Here is an 11,743-nt window from a genome sequence, read left to right on the forward strand (position 1 = left end):
GCACGTAGTTGATAAGTTCCAATGTTGAATACTACTACTGTGTTATCATTATTATTATTATTACTAGGTCTCTCTATGATACAGTGTTTTTCAATCATTCATTTTTGGTTATGATGAGGAGGAGAATGTGTACAATTGAACTGATTGTTACACTTTCACAGAGCACCAAACACACCAAGACAATTGTGAAGAGAGCACGACAAAGCCTATTCCCCCTCAGGAAACTAAAAAGATGTGGCTGCCTTGTACGGCAACTGCTCAGCCTACAACCGCAAGGCACTACAGAAGGTAGTGCGTACGGCCCAGTACATCACTGGGGTTAAGCTGCCTGCCATCCAGGACCTCTACACCAGGCGGTGTCAGAGGACGGCCCTAAAAAATTGTCAAAGACCGCAGCCACCCCAGTCATAGACTGTTCTCTCTACTACCGCATGGCAAGCGGTACCGGAGTGCCAAGTCTAGGACAAAAAGGCTTCTCAACAGTTTTTACCCCCAAGCCATAAGACTCCTGAACAAGTAATCAAATGGCTACCTGGACTATTTGCATTGTCCCCCCAACCCCCCTCCCCAACCCCTCTTTTACGCTGCCTCTACTCTCTGTTTTTCATATATGGACAGACTACCTCAATTAGCCTGACTAACCGGTGCCGCCGCACATTGGCCACCCTGACTATCTGCATTGTGTCCCTCCACCCACCACCTGCCAACCCCTCTTTTACGCTACTGCTACTCTCTGTTCATCATATATACATAGTCACTTTAACCATATCTACATGTACATACTACCTCAATCAGCCCGATTAACTGGTGCCTGTATATAGCCTCTCTACTGTATATAGCCTTGCTACTGTATATAGCCTCTCTACTGTATATAGCCTCTACTGTATATAGCCTCTACTGTATATAGCCTCTCTACTGTTAATAGTCTCGCTACTGTATATAGCCTTGCTACTGTATATAGCCTCGCTACTGTTATTTTCAAATGTCTTTTTACTGTTGTTTTATTTCTTTACTTATCTATTGTTCACCTAATACCTATTTTTTACTTAAAAATCGCACTGTTGGTTAGGGCCTGTAAGTAAGCATTTCACTGTAAGGTCTACTACACCTGTTGTATTCAGCATTTCACTGTAAGGTCTACTACACCTGTTGTATTTGGCACAGGTGACAAATACACTTTGATTTGTTATACAAATCAAATCCATTACTATTACTATTGGACAGATGAATAATTGTCATTCAACAAATAGGTCACAACAACAACTATCTCATTGTAATATCTGAATTGTATCCTATCTATCCAGTATAACACTGCTCAATACCAATACGCCATGCATACTGCAATAGGCCTTCAACCCCTCAAAGGATTTACATTTTCTCATACTGTCAGAAGAGCTACAGCTCCTAGGAGTTTTACACCACAGATTCCAACTAAACCGTTGGGTGTTGCCACGTTTTCCTCAGCAGCTACTAATCTAGTGGACCTGCTCAGATTCTACCATGTCATTGGATTCATAGCAGTCGTGTGGTTTGAAGCTTTACCTCCACACACTCCTCTTGTAGTCCTGGATCCACAGAGGCAGAGCAGGGTCATTTTAACCCCAGGGAAGGAGTGCTCAGGGTGGGGCACCTCCACCACACCCTGCCCCAGAGGGAGACCTGCTATTACTGCTGATCTCCTGAAGGCAGAAGGACAGAGTGTAGTGCAGTCACAGTCATGTAAATGGGTTAGACTCATAGACAAATATATTCAAACTACTATAGATAAGATCTGATGGTTTGGCAACGGTAGACTGTGTATTAACAATGACAGGCACTTCATTGTTTGGTTGTTCTCTTTGATTAGTGTGGCCGGGAGAAATCTGTTTTCATACCTACTGATAATATAGCCTGAAACGAAATATTTCAGTCTATTAAACACAAAAACAACTTTTTAGGTGAGAGTTTTGGCAGCTATATTCTCCCCTACAGTACCCAGTTGTCCCTGTCATACCTCATGTTGGTGTTTCAACTCCAACACTACTATGTCCACCACCATACAGTACAGTCAGAGTTTTGGCAGCTATATTCTCCCCTACAGTACCCAGTTGTCCCTGTCATACATCATGTTGGTGTTTCAACTCCAACACTACTATGTCCACCACCATACAGTACAGTCAGAGTTTATCGATAGTCCTTTCAAAAATGTCAGTTCACTCCTAATCAGAATATGCTTTAGATTCAGAACAATTCATTTTGTGATTCAGAAGGAATGGTTTCAACAGAAATTGTGAATGGGAATCATAAACAGACCAGTGTACTCAGTGGATGTACACGGTAAGCCTCTTACAGTGGATGTGTCTGCATGTCCACTATATGCGAGTGTCCCAGATGGCACCCTATTCACTTTATAGTGGACTACTTTAGATCAAAAGTAGTGCACTATATAGGGAATAGGGTGCCATTTGGGATATAGCCATTTGTCTAGTCATTATGTCTCTCGGTCTATTACAGTAGTAGTTGATGTTAAATTACTGTACAAATCAAAACAGTAGTATCTAAGCATAGCCTTTAAAGTCAACTGTACCTCACGTAAAGCGATAGCAGTGCAGTCATAGGTTGTGGAGTTGCTGCCAACTTAGGCAGGACAATGGGCGGGTTCGAGAGGATCACTTTTATCAAGTCAGTGACCATCGTTGGTCACCGCCTTTCAAAGTGTGTTGCATTATGGTTACATTGACTTCATGAACTTTACAAAAATCATGTGATCAAAGGTCATGCAGTTTTTGATGAAGTCGTCTTTAGGTCTCTGCAGTTGCTTTCATGAGTCTCTAGAGATTTTCTATAGGCATCCTCTCTCGCCTCATAAAAACATTGGCTATATAATAATAAGTCTGGCAACACAGAAGATTGGCAAACATATTAAACTTAACAAAAAGAAACTATACTATGGAACACATATACATGATTTAAAGAACGATAGTAAAAAGCTCTGGAGTACCTTAAATCAAATTCTAGGCAGAAAAGCTCATTCAGCTCCACCCTTGATTAGGGCTGATGACTCATTCAGCTCCACCCTTGATTAGGGCTGATGACTCATTCAGCTCCACCCTTGATTAGGGCTGATGACTCATTCAGCTCCACCCTTGATTAGGGCTGATGACTCATTCAGCTCCAACCTTGATTAGGACTGATGACTCATTCAACTCCACCCTTGATTAGGGCTGATGACTCATTCAGCTCCACCCTTGATTAGGGCTGATGACTCATTCAGCTCCACCCTTGATTAGGGCTGATGACTCATTCAGCTCCACCCTTGATTAGGGCTGATGACTCATTCAGCTCCACCCTTGATTAGGGCTGATGACTCATTCAGCTCCACCCTTGATTAGGGCTGATGACTCATTCAGCTCCACCCTTGATTAGGGCTGATGACTCATTCATGACAAACCCTTTGATATTGCCAACCACTTTTGTTTTTGTTGACAAGATTAGCAAACAACAAATGCTGAGCCTTTATATTGATGCATAACTGTAACGGTTTCCTTCCTGGGAAGGAGAGGAGGACCAAAATGCAGCGTAGTTCCTGTTCAACATGTTTAATGAAAGACGATAACGTGAACACTACACAAATACAAAATACAAAAGAACGTGACAATAACGGACCAAATAATGAAAGACAAGCACTGTGGCTTAGGATTCTGCAAAGTTAGTGTGGAAGAGGTGAAACAATTATTGCTATCTATAAATAAGGACAAACCACCTGGAACCGACAACCGGGATGATAAATGACTGAGGTTGGTAGCGGAATACGTTGCGACTCCTATTTGCCACATCTTCAATCTAAGCCTAGAAGACAGAGTGTGCCGTCAGGCCTGGAGGGAGGTAGAGGTCCTTCCGCTGCCCAAAAATAGCAAAGCACCTGTTAATGGTTCAAACAGAAGACCGATCAGCCTGTTACCTCTGCTTAGCAAACCTTTTGAAAAAAATGGTGTTCGATCAAATACGATGTTATTTTACGGAAAACAAATGAACAACAGACTTTCAGCATGATTATAGGAAGGGCACTCATCACGCTCGGCACTGAAACAAATGAACAACAGACTTTCAGCATGATTATAGGAAGGGCACTCATCACGCTCGGCACTGAAACAAATGAACAACAGACTTTCAGCATGATTATAGGAAGGGCACTCATCACGCTCGGCACTGAAACAAATGAACAACAGACTTTCAGCATGATTATAGGGAAGGGCACTCACCACGCTCGGCACTGAAACAAATGAACACAGACTTTCAGCATGATTATAGGGAAGGGAACTCATCACGCTCGGCACTGAAACAAATGAACAACAGACTTTCAGCATGATTATAGGGAAGGGCACTCATCACGCTCGGCACTGAAACAAATGAACAACAGACTTTCAGCATGATTATAGGAAGGGCACTCATCACGCTCGGCACTGAAACAAATGAACAACAGACTTTCAGCATGATTATAGGAAGGGCACTCATCACGCTCGGCACTGAAACAAATGAACAACAGACTTTCAGCATGATTATAGGGAAGGGCACTCATCACGCTCGGCACTGAAACAAATGAACAACAGACTTTCAGCATGATTATAGGGAAGGGAACTCATCACGTTCGGCACTGAAACAAATGAACAACAGACTTTCAGCATGATTATAGGAAGGGCACTCATCACGCTCGGCACTGAAACAAATGAACAACAGACTTTCAGCATGATTATAGGGAAGGGCACTCATCACGCTCGGCACTGAAACAAATGAACAACAGACTTTCAGCATGATTATAGGGAAGGGCACTCATCACGCTCGGCACTGAAACAAATGAACAACAGACTTTCAGCATGATTATAGGGAAGGGCACTCATCACGCTCGGCACTGAAACAAATGAACAACAGACTTTCAGCATGATTATAGGGAAGGGCACTCATCACGCTCAGCACTGAAACAAATGAACAACAGACTTTCAGCATGATTATAGGGAAGGGCACTCATCACGCTCGGCACTGAAACAAATGAACAACAGACTTTCAGCATGATTATAGGGAAGGGCACTCATCACGCTCGGCACTGAAACAAATGAACAACAGACTTTCAGCATGATTATAGGGAAGGGCACTCATCACGCTCGGCACTGAAACAAATGAACAACAGACTTTCAGCATGATTATAGGGAAGGGCACTCATCACGCTCGGCACTGAAACAAATGAACAACAGACTTTCAGCATGATTATAGGGAAGGGCACTCATCACGCTCGGCACTGAAACAAATGAACAACAGACTTTCAGCATGATTATAGGGAAGGGAACTCATCACGCTCGGCACTGAAACAAATGAACAACAGACTTTCAGCATGATTATAGGAAGGGCACTCATCACGCTCGGCACTGAAACAAATGAACAACAGACTTTCAGCATGATTATAGGGAAGGGCACTCATCACGCTCGGCACTGAAACAAATGAACAACAGACTTTCAGCATGATTATAGGGAAGGGAACTCATCACGCTCGGCACTGAAACAAATGAACAACAGACTTTCAGCATGATTATAGGGAAGGGCACTCATCACGCTCGGCACTGAAACAAATGAACAACAGACTTTCAGCATGATTATAGGGAAGGGCACTCATCACGCTCGGCACTGAAACAAATGAACAACAGACTTTCAGCATGATTATAGGGAAGGGCACTCATCACGCTCGGCACTGAAACAAATGAACAACAGACTTTCAGCATGATTATAGGGAAGGACCCTCATCACGCTCGGCACTGAAACAAATGAACAACAGACTTTCAGCATGATTATAGGGAAGGGCACTCATCACGCTCGGCACTGAAACAAATGAACAACAGACTTTCAGCATGATTATAGGGAAGGGCACTCATCACGCTCGGCACTGAAACAAATGAACAACAGACTTTCAGCATGATTATAGGGAAGGGCACTCATCACGCTCGGCACTGAAACAAATGAACAACAGACTTTCAGCATGATTATAGGGAAGGGCACTCATCACGCTCGGCACTGAAACAAATGAACAACAGACTTTCAGCATGATTATAGGAAGGGCACTCATCACGCTCGGCACTGAAACATGATTGGCTGGATAATAATGGATAATAATACCTGAAGAAACAGCTGTTTTGTTAGGCTTCAGTGCGGTCTTTGACATCATTGATCATAATGTATTACTGAAGAAACAGCTGTTTTGTTAGGCTTCAGTGCAGTCTTTGACATCATTGATCATAATGTATTACTGAAGAAACAGGTGTTTTGTTAGGCTTCAGTGCAGTCTTTGACATCGTTAATCAATCATAATCATCCCTATACCAGTCTGCTGTTCCCACATGCTTCAAGAGGGCCACCATTGTTCCTGTTCCCAAGAAAGCTAAGGTAACTGAGCTAAACGACTACCGCCCCGTAGCACTCACTTCCGTCATCATGAAGTGCTTTGAGAGACTAGTCAAGGACCATATCACCTCCACCCTACCTGACACCCTAGACCCACTCCAATTTGCCTACCGCCCAAATAGGTCCACAGACAATGCAATCTCAACCACACTGCACACTGCCCTAACCCATCTGGACAAGAGGAATACCTATGTGAGAATGCTGTTCATCGACTACAGCTCGGCATTCAACACCATAGTACCCTCCAAGCTCGTCATCAAGCTCGAGACCCTGGGTCTCGACCCCGCCCTGTGCAACTGGGTACTGGACTTCCTGACGGGCCGCATCCCAGGTGGTGAGGGTAGGCAACAACATCTCCACCCCGCTGATCCTCAACACTGGGGCCCCACAAGGGTGCGTTCTGAGCCCTCTCCTGTACTCCCTGTTCACCCACGACTCCGTGGCCACGCACGCCTCCAACTCAATCATCAAGTTTGCGGACGACACAACAGTGGTAGGCTTGATTACCAACAACGACGAGACGGCCTACAGGGAGGAGGTGAGGGCCCTCGGAGTGTGGTGTCAGGAAAATAACCTCACACTCAACGTCAACAAAACTAAGGAGATGATTGTGGACTTCAGGAAACAGCAGAGGGAACACCCCCCTATCCACATCGATGGAACAGTAGTGGAGAGGGTAGTAAGTTTTAAGTTCCTCGGCATACACATCACAGACAAACTGAATTGGTCCACTCACACAGACAGCATCTTGAAGAAGGCGCAGCAGTGCCTCTTCAACCTCAGGAGGCTGAAGAAATTCGGCTTGTCACCAAAAGCACTCACAAACTTCTACAGATACACAATCGAGAGCATCCTGGCAGGCTGTATCACCGCCTGGTACGGCAACTGCTCCGCCCACAACCGTAAGGCTCTCCAGAGGGTAGTGAGGTCTGCACAACGCATCACCGGGGGCAAACTACCTGCCCTCCAGGACAACTACACCACCCGATGTTACAGGAAGGCCATAAAGATCATCAAGGACAACAACCACCCGAGCCACTGCCTGTTCACCCCGCTATCATCCAGAAGGCGAGGTCAGTACAGGTGCATCAAAGCTGGGACCGAGAGACTGAAAAACAGCTTCTATCTCAAGGCCATCAGACTGTTAAACAGCCACCACTAACATTGAGTGGCTGCTGCCAACACACTGACTCAACTCCAGCCACTTTAATAATGGGAATTTATGGGAAATTATGTAAAATATATCACTAGCCACTTTAAACAATGCTACCTAATATAATGTTTACATACCCTACATTATTTATCTCATATGTATACGTATATACTGTACTCTATATCATCTACTGCATCCTTATGTAATACATGTATCACTAGCCACTTTAACTATGCCACTTTGTTTACATACTCATCTCATATGTATATACTGCACTCAATACCATCTACTGTATCTTGCCTATGCCGCTCTGTACCATCACTCATTCATATATATTTTTATGTACATATTCTTTATCCCCTTACACCACATATGTCAGAGTCAAGGCCCGCGGGCCACATCCGGCCCGCAAGAAGGTTTTTTACGGCCCCTGGGATGATCTTGATTTATTATTAGAACCGGCCCGCAGCAAGCCGGCAGCCCGCAGATCTTTTACACGCACCAATACTACATTTCCCACAATGCAAAGGTGACGCACCGAGCAGTAGGCTGCTTCATTTCAATATTTATTGGCACAGCAGTCGTCAGCATCACAGTAAAATTAACTTTCAGATACCCATCAAAAATGGCAAAACGGAAGGTGGATACTGAGAACCGGGGGTTTCAAACAAGGTGGGAGTCGGAGTATATGTTCACGAAGGTAGCTGGAAAACCTGTGTGTCTTCTGTGTGGAGAAAGTGTGGCGGTACTGAAAGAGTATAATCTGAGACGACATTATGAAACGAAACACGCGGACACACACGCGGACGCAACTGTCAAGGCCAGTTTTATTTTGGCAGAAGAGATCGCTAAATCAGCCCGGCCATTTACGGAGGGGGATTTCATCAAAAACTGCATGATTAAAGTTTGTGACGAAGTTTGCCCAGAAAAAAGGCAACTCTTTTTAAATGTGAGTCTGAGCAGAAACACCATTGCCGAGAGAGTAGACCAGTTGTCCATCAATCTAAAAGAGCAGCTTGTGAAAAAGGGAAAAGATTTTATTGCATATTCCTTGGCTGTGGATGAGAGCACCGACATTTCTGACATTGCCCAGTTGTCAATTTTCATCCGCGGAGTGGACTCCAACCTAAGCGTGACAGAGGAGTTTTTGGCTTTACGTCCTATGCATGGCACAACTACGGGGCATGATTTGTATGAAGAGGTGTCAAGATGTGTAAATGAGATGGAGCTGCCTTGGGAAAAACTCGTGGGTTTGACAACCGACGGAGCACCTGCGATGTGTGGACACAGGAGCGGACTGGTGGCGAAGATACGGGAAAAGATGCAAGAGGAAAACGCGACAGGTGAGCTGACAGCTTATCATTGTATCATACACCAGGAAGCGTTGTGCGGTAAAGCCTTGAAAATGGAGCATGTAATGAGCATCATCACGCGCACAGTTAACTTTATCAGAGCCAAAGGTTTGAATCACCGCCAGTTCAAGGCATTTCTGACGGAGTTAGAAACGGAGCATGGTGATTTGCCTTATCACACAGAGGTGCGATGGCTAAGCCAGGGAAAGGTGCTTCAAAGATGTTTCGAGCTTCGTGAGGAGATTTGTCTGTTCTTGGACAGCAAAGGGAAAGACACAACACAACTCCGAGACGAAATGTTTCTGTGTGAAATGGCTTTTCTGTGTGACATTACGAGTCATCTGAATGCAATAAACTTGCAGCTGCAGGGTCGGGATCGTGTCATCTCTGATATGTACAGTACAGTGAAGGCATTTAAAACCAAACTGACTCTGTGGGAGACGCAGATGCGGAAAGAAAATTTGAGCCACTTTCCCAGCTGCCAGACCATGAAAGAGAAGCTCTCTACCAGTGCGTTCCCGAGCACACAGTTGGCTGATAAAATAGGTATGCTTGCCGCTGACTTTCGACGCCGATTTGCTGACTTTGAAGCACAAAAAAGCAGGTTGGAACTGCTCGGTAACCCATTTGCTGTTGACGTGGAAAGCTCACCACCAAACCTCCAAATGGAGTTGATTGACCTCCAATGCAATGATGCACTGAGGGCAAAATATGCGGCAGTGGGTGCTGCGGAGTTCGCCCGTTTCCTCCCCGGCACAATGCCCCAGCTGCGCATCCAGGCTGCTCAAACGTTGTCTATGTTTGGCAGCACATACCTGTGTGAACAACTGTTTTCTTTGATGAACCTGAACAAAACATCACACAGAAGTCGACTTACTGCTGAACACCTCCACTCAATTCTGAGGATTTCTTCAGCTCAGAGCCTTACCCCGAACATTGATGAACTTGTGGAAAAGATGGGACACCACCAAGTATCACCCTCAACCTCAAACAAGTGAACATTACTGTGCAATCACATATTTAGAGTTTTTACTCAGTTCAAGTTTAAAAGTTAAAATTTAATATTTGTTTTCACTGCATGTTACTTCTCCTTAAACAAAGTGTTGTTTTTGATTAATAGATTTTTGCACTTTATTTTTTTGTATTTCAATCCAATTATATTTTAAAAATATTTCAGTTGAGTGGATGATAGAAAATTGCTATTATTGTTTTTTCTTTGAAGTAAATTTAGCCCACTTTTGCTAAAATAGAAAATATAGTCTACTGATGGTGCCTTGAATACCGGTTTCTTTCATTTAATGTTCATGTTATGGGGATATTTATATAAAGGAAATTTGTCTTTTGTGTCTGTTGAAAATTAAAGATTACTGACAGAGCCATAAGAAAATATTGCTTTATTTATCTGATCATATTGTAATATATTTGTTAGGTTTTCAGTAGGTTCAATTAGGTTCACTAGACTATATGCGTCATTTAAAAATTTTTCAATGAACATTCGAACAGTCCGGCCCTCGTCTTGTAGCTGATTTTTTTATTTGGCCCTCCGTCCATTTGACTTTGACACCCCTGCCTTACACTGTGTACAAGACAGTAGTTTTGGAATTGTTAGTTAGATTACTTGTTGGTTATTACTGCATTGTCGGAACTAGAAGCACAAGCATTTCGCTACACTCACATTAACATCTGCTAACCATGTGTATGTGACAAATAAAATTTGATTTGATTTGATTTCATAATGTATTACTGAAGAAACAGGTGTTTTGTTAGGCTTCAGTGCAGTCTTTGACATCATTGATCATAATGTATTACTGAAGAAACAGCTGTTTTGTTAGGCTTCAGTGCAGTCTTTGACATCATTGATCATAATGTATTACTGAAGAAACAGGTGTTTTGTTAGGCTTCAGTGCAGTCTTTGACATCATTGATCATAATGTATTACTGAAGAAACAGCTGTTTTGTTAGGCTTCAGTGCAGTCTTTGACATCATTGATCATAATGTATTACTGAAGAAACAGGTGTTTTGTTAGGCTTCAGTGCAGTCTGACATCATTAATCATAATGTATTACTGAAGAAACAGGTGTTTTGTTAGGCTTCAGTGCAGTCTTTGACATCATTGATCATAATGTATTACTGAAGAAACAGGTGTTTTGTTAGGCTTCAGTGCAGTCTGTGACATCATTAATCATAATGTATTACTGAAGAAACAGGTGTTTTGGATTAATAACATCCTCTGCCTTATCATGGATGGACAATACAACACAAAGGGGTTTCTTTAATAGAAGCCTCTCTAATGCAAATTTGGTGTACAAATGTGGTGTACTGCAGGGCAGCCTGCTTGGACAATTATTGGTCTTTGTGTTTACTAATGACCTTCCACTGACCTTGAATTAAGCCCGTGTGTCTATGTACGCTGACGACTCAACCATATACACACGTCGGCTGCAACTGTAAAATAAATACCTGACACCCTTAATATAGAGCTCCAGTCAGTTTTAGAATGGTTAACTAGCAACAGGCTGGTGCTAAATATCTCAAAAACAAATCACTCGCTCAACCTTAAACCTCACCTGGACCTATTATTGAATAATGTGGCTATTGAGAAAGTTGAGGAGACTAAACTGCTGGGTGTCACCCTAGATAGAAAGCTATCATGTCAAAACATATACTCAATGGTTACTAAAATGGGAAGAAGTCTGTCCATGATAAGGCGTTGTTCTGCGTTCTTGATATCTCAGTGAACCAGACAGCTCCTACAGACCCTAGTTTTGTCTCACCTGGACTACTGCCCAGTTGTGTGGTCAGGTGCGGCAA

This window comes from Oncorhynchus mykiss, chromosome 21 (assembly GCF_057628025.1).
Source record: "Oncorhynchus mykiss isolate SJ-2025 chromosome 21, ASM5762802v1, whole genome shotgun sequence".
Lineage (NCBI taxonomy): Eukaryota > Metazoa > Chordata > Actinopteri > Salmoniformes > Salmonidae > Oncorhynchus > Oncorhynchus mykiss.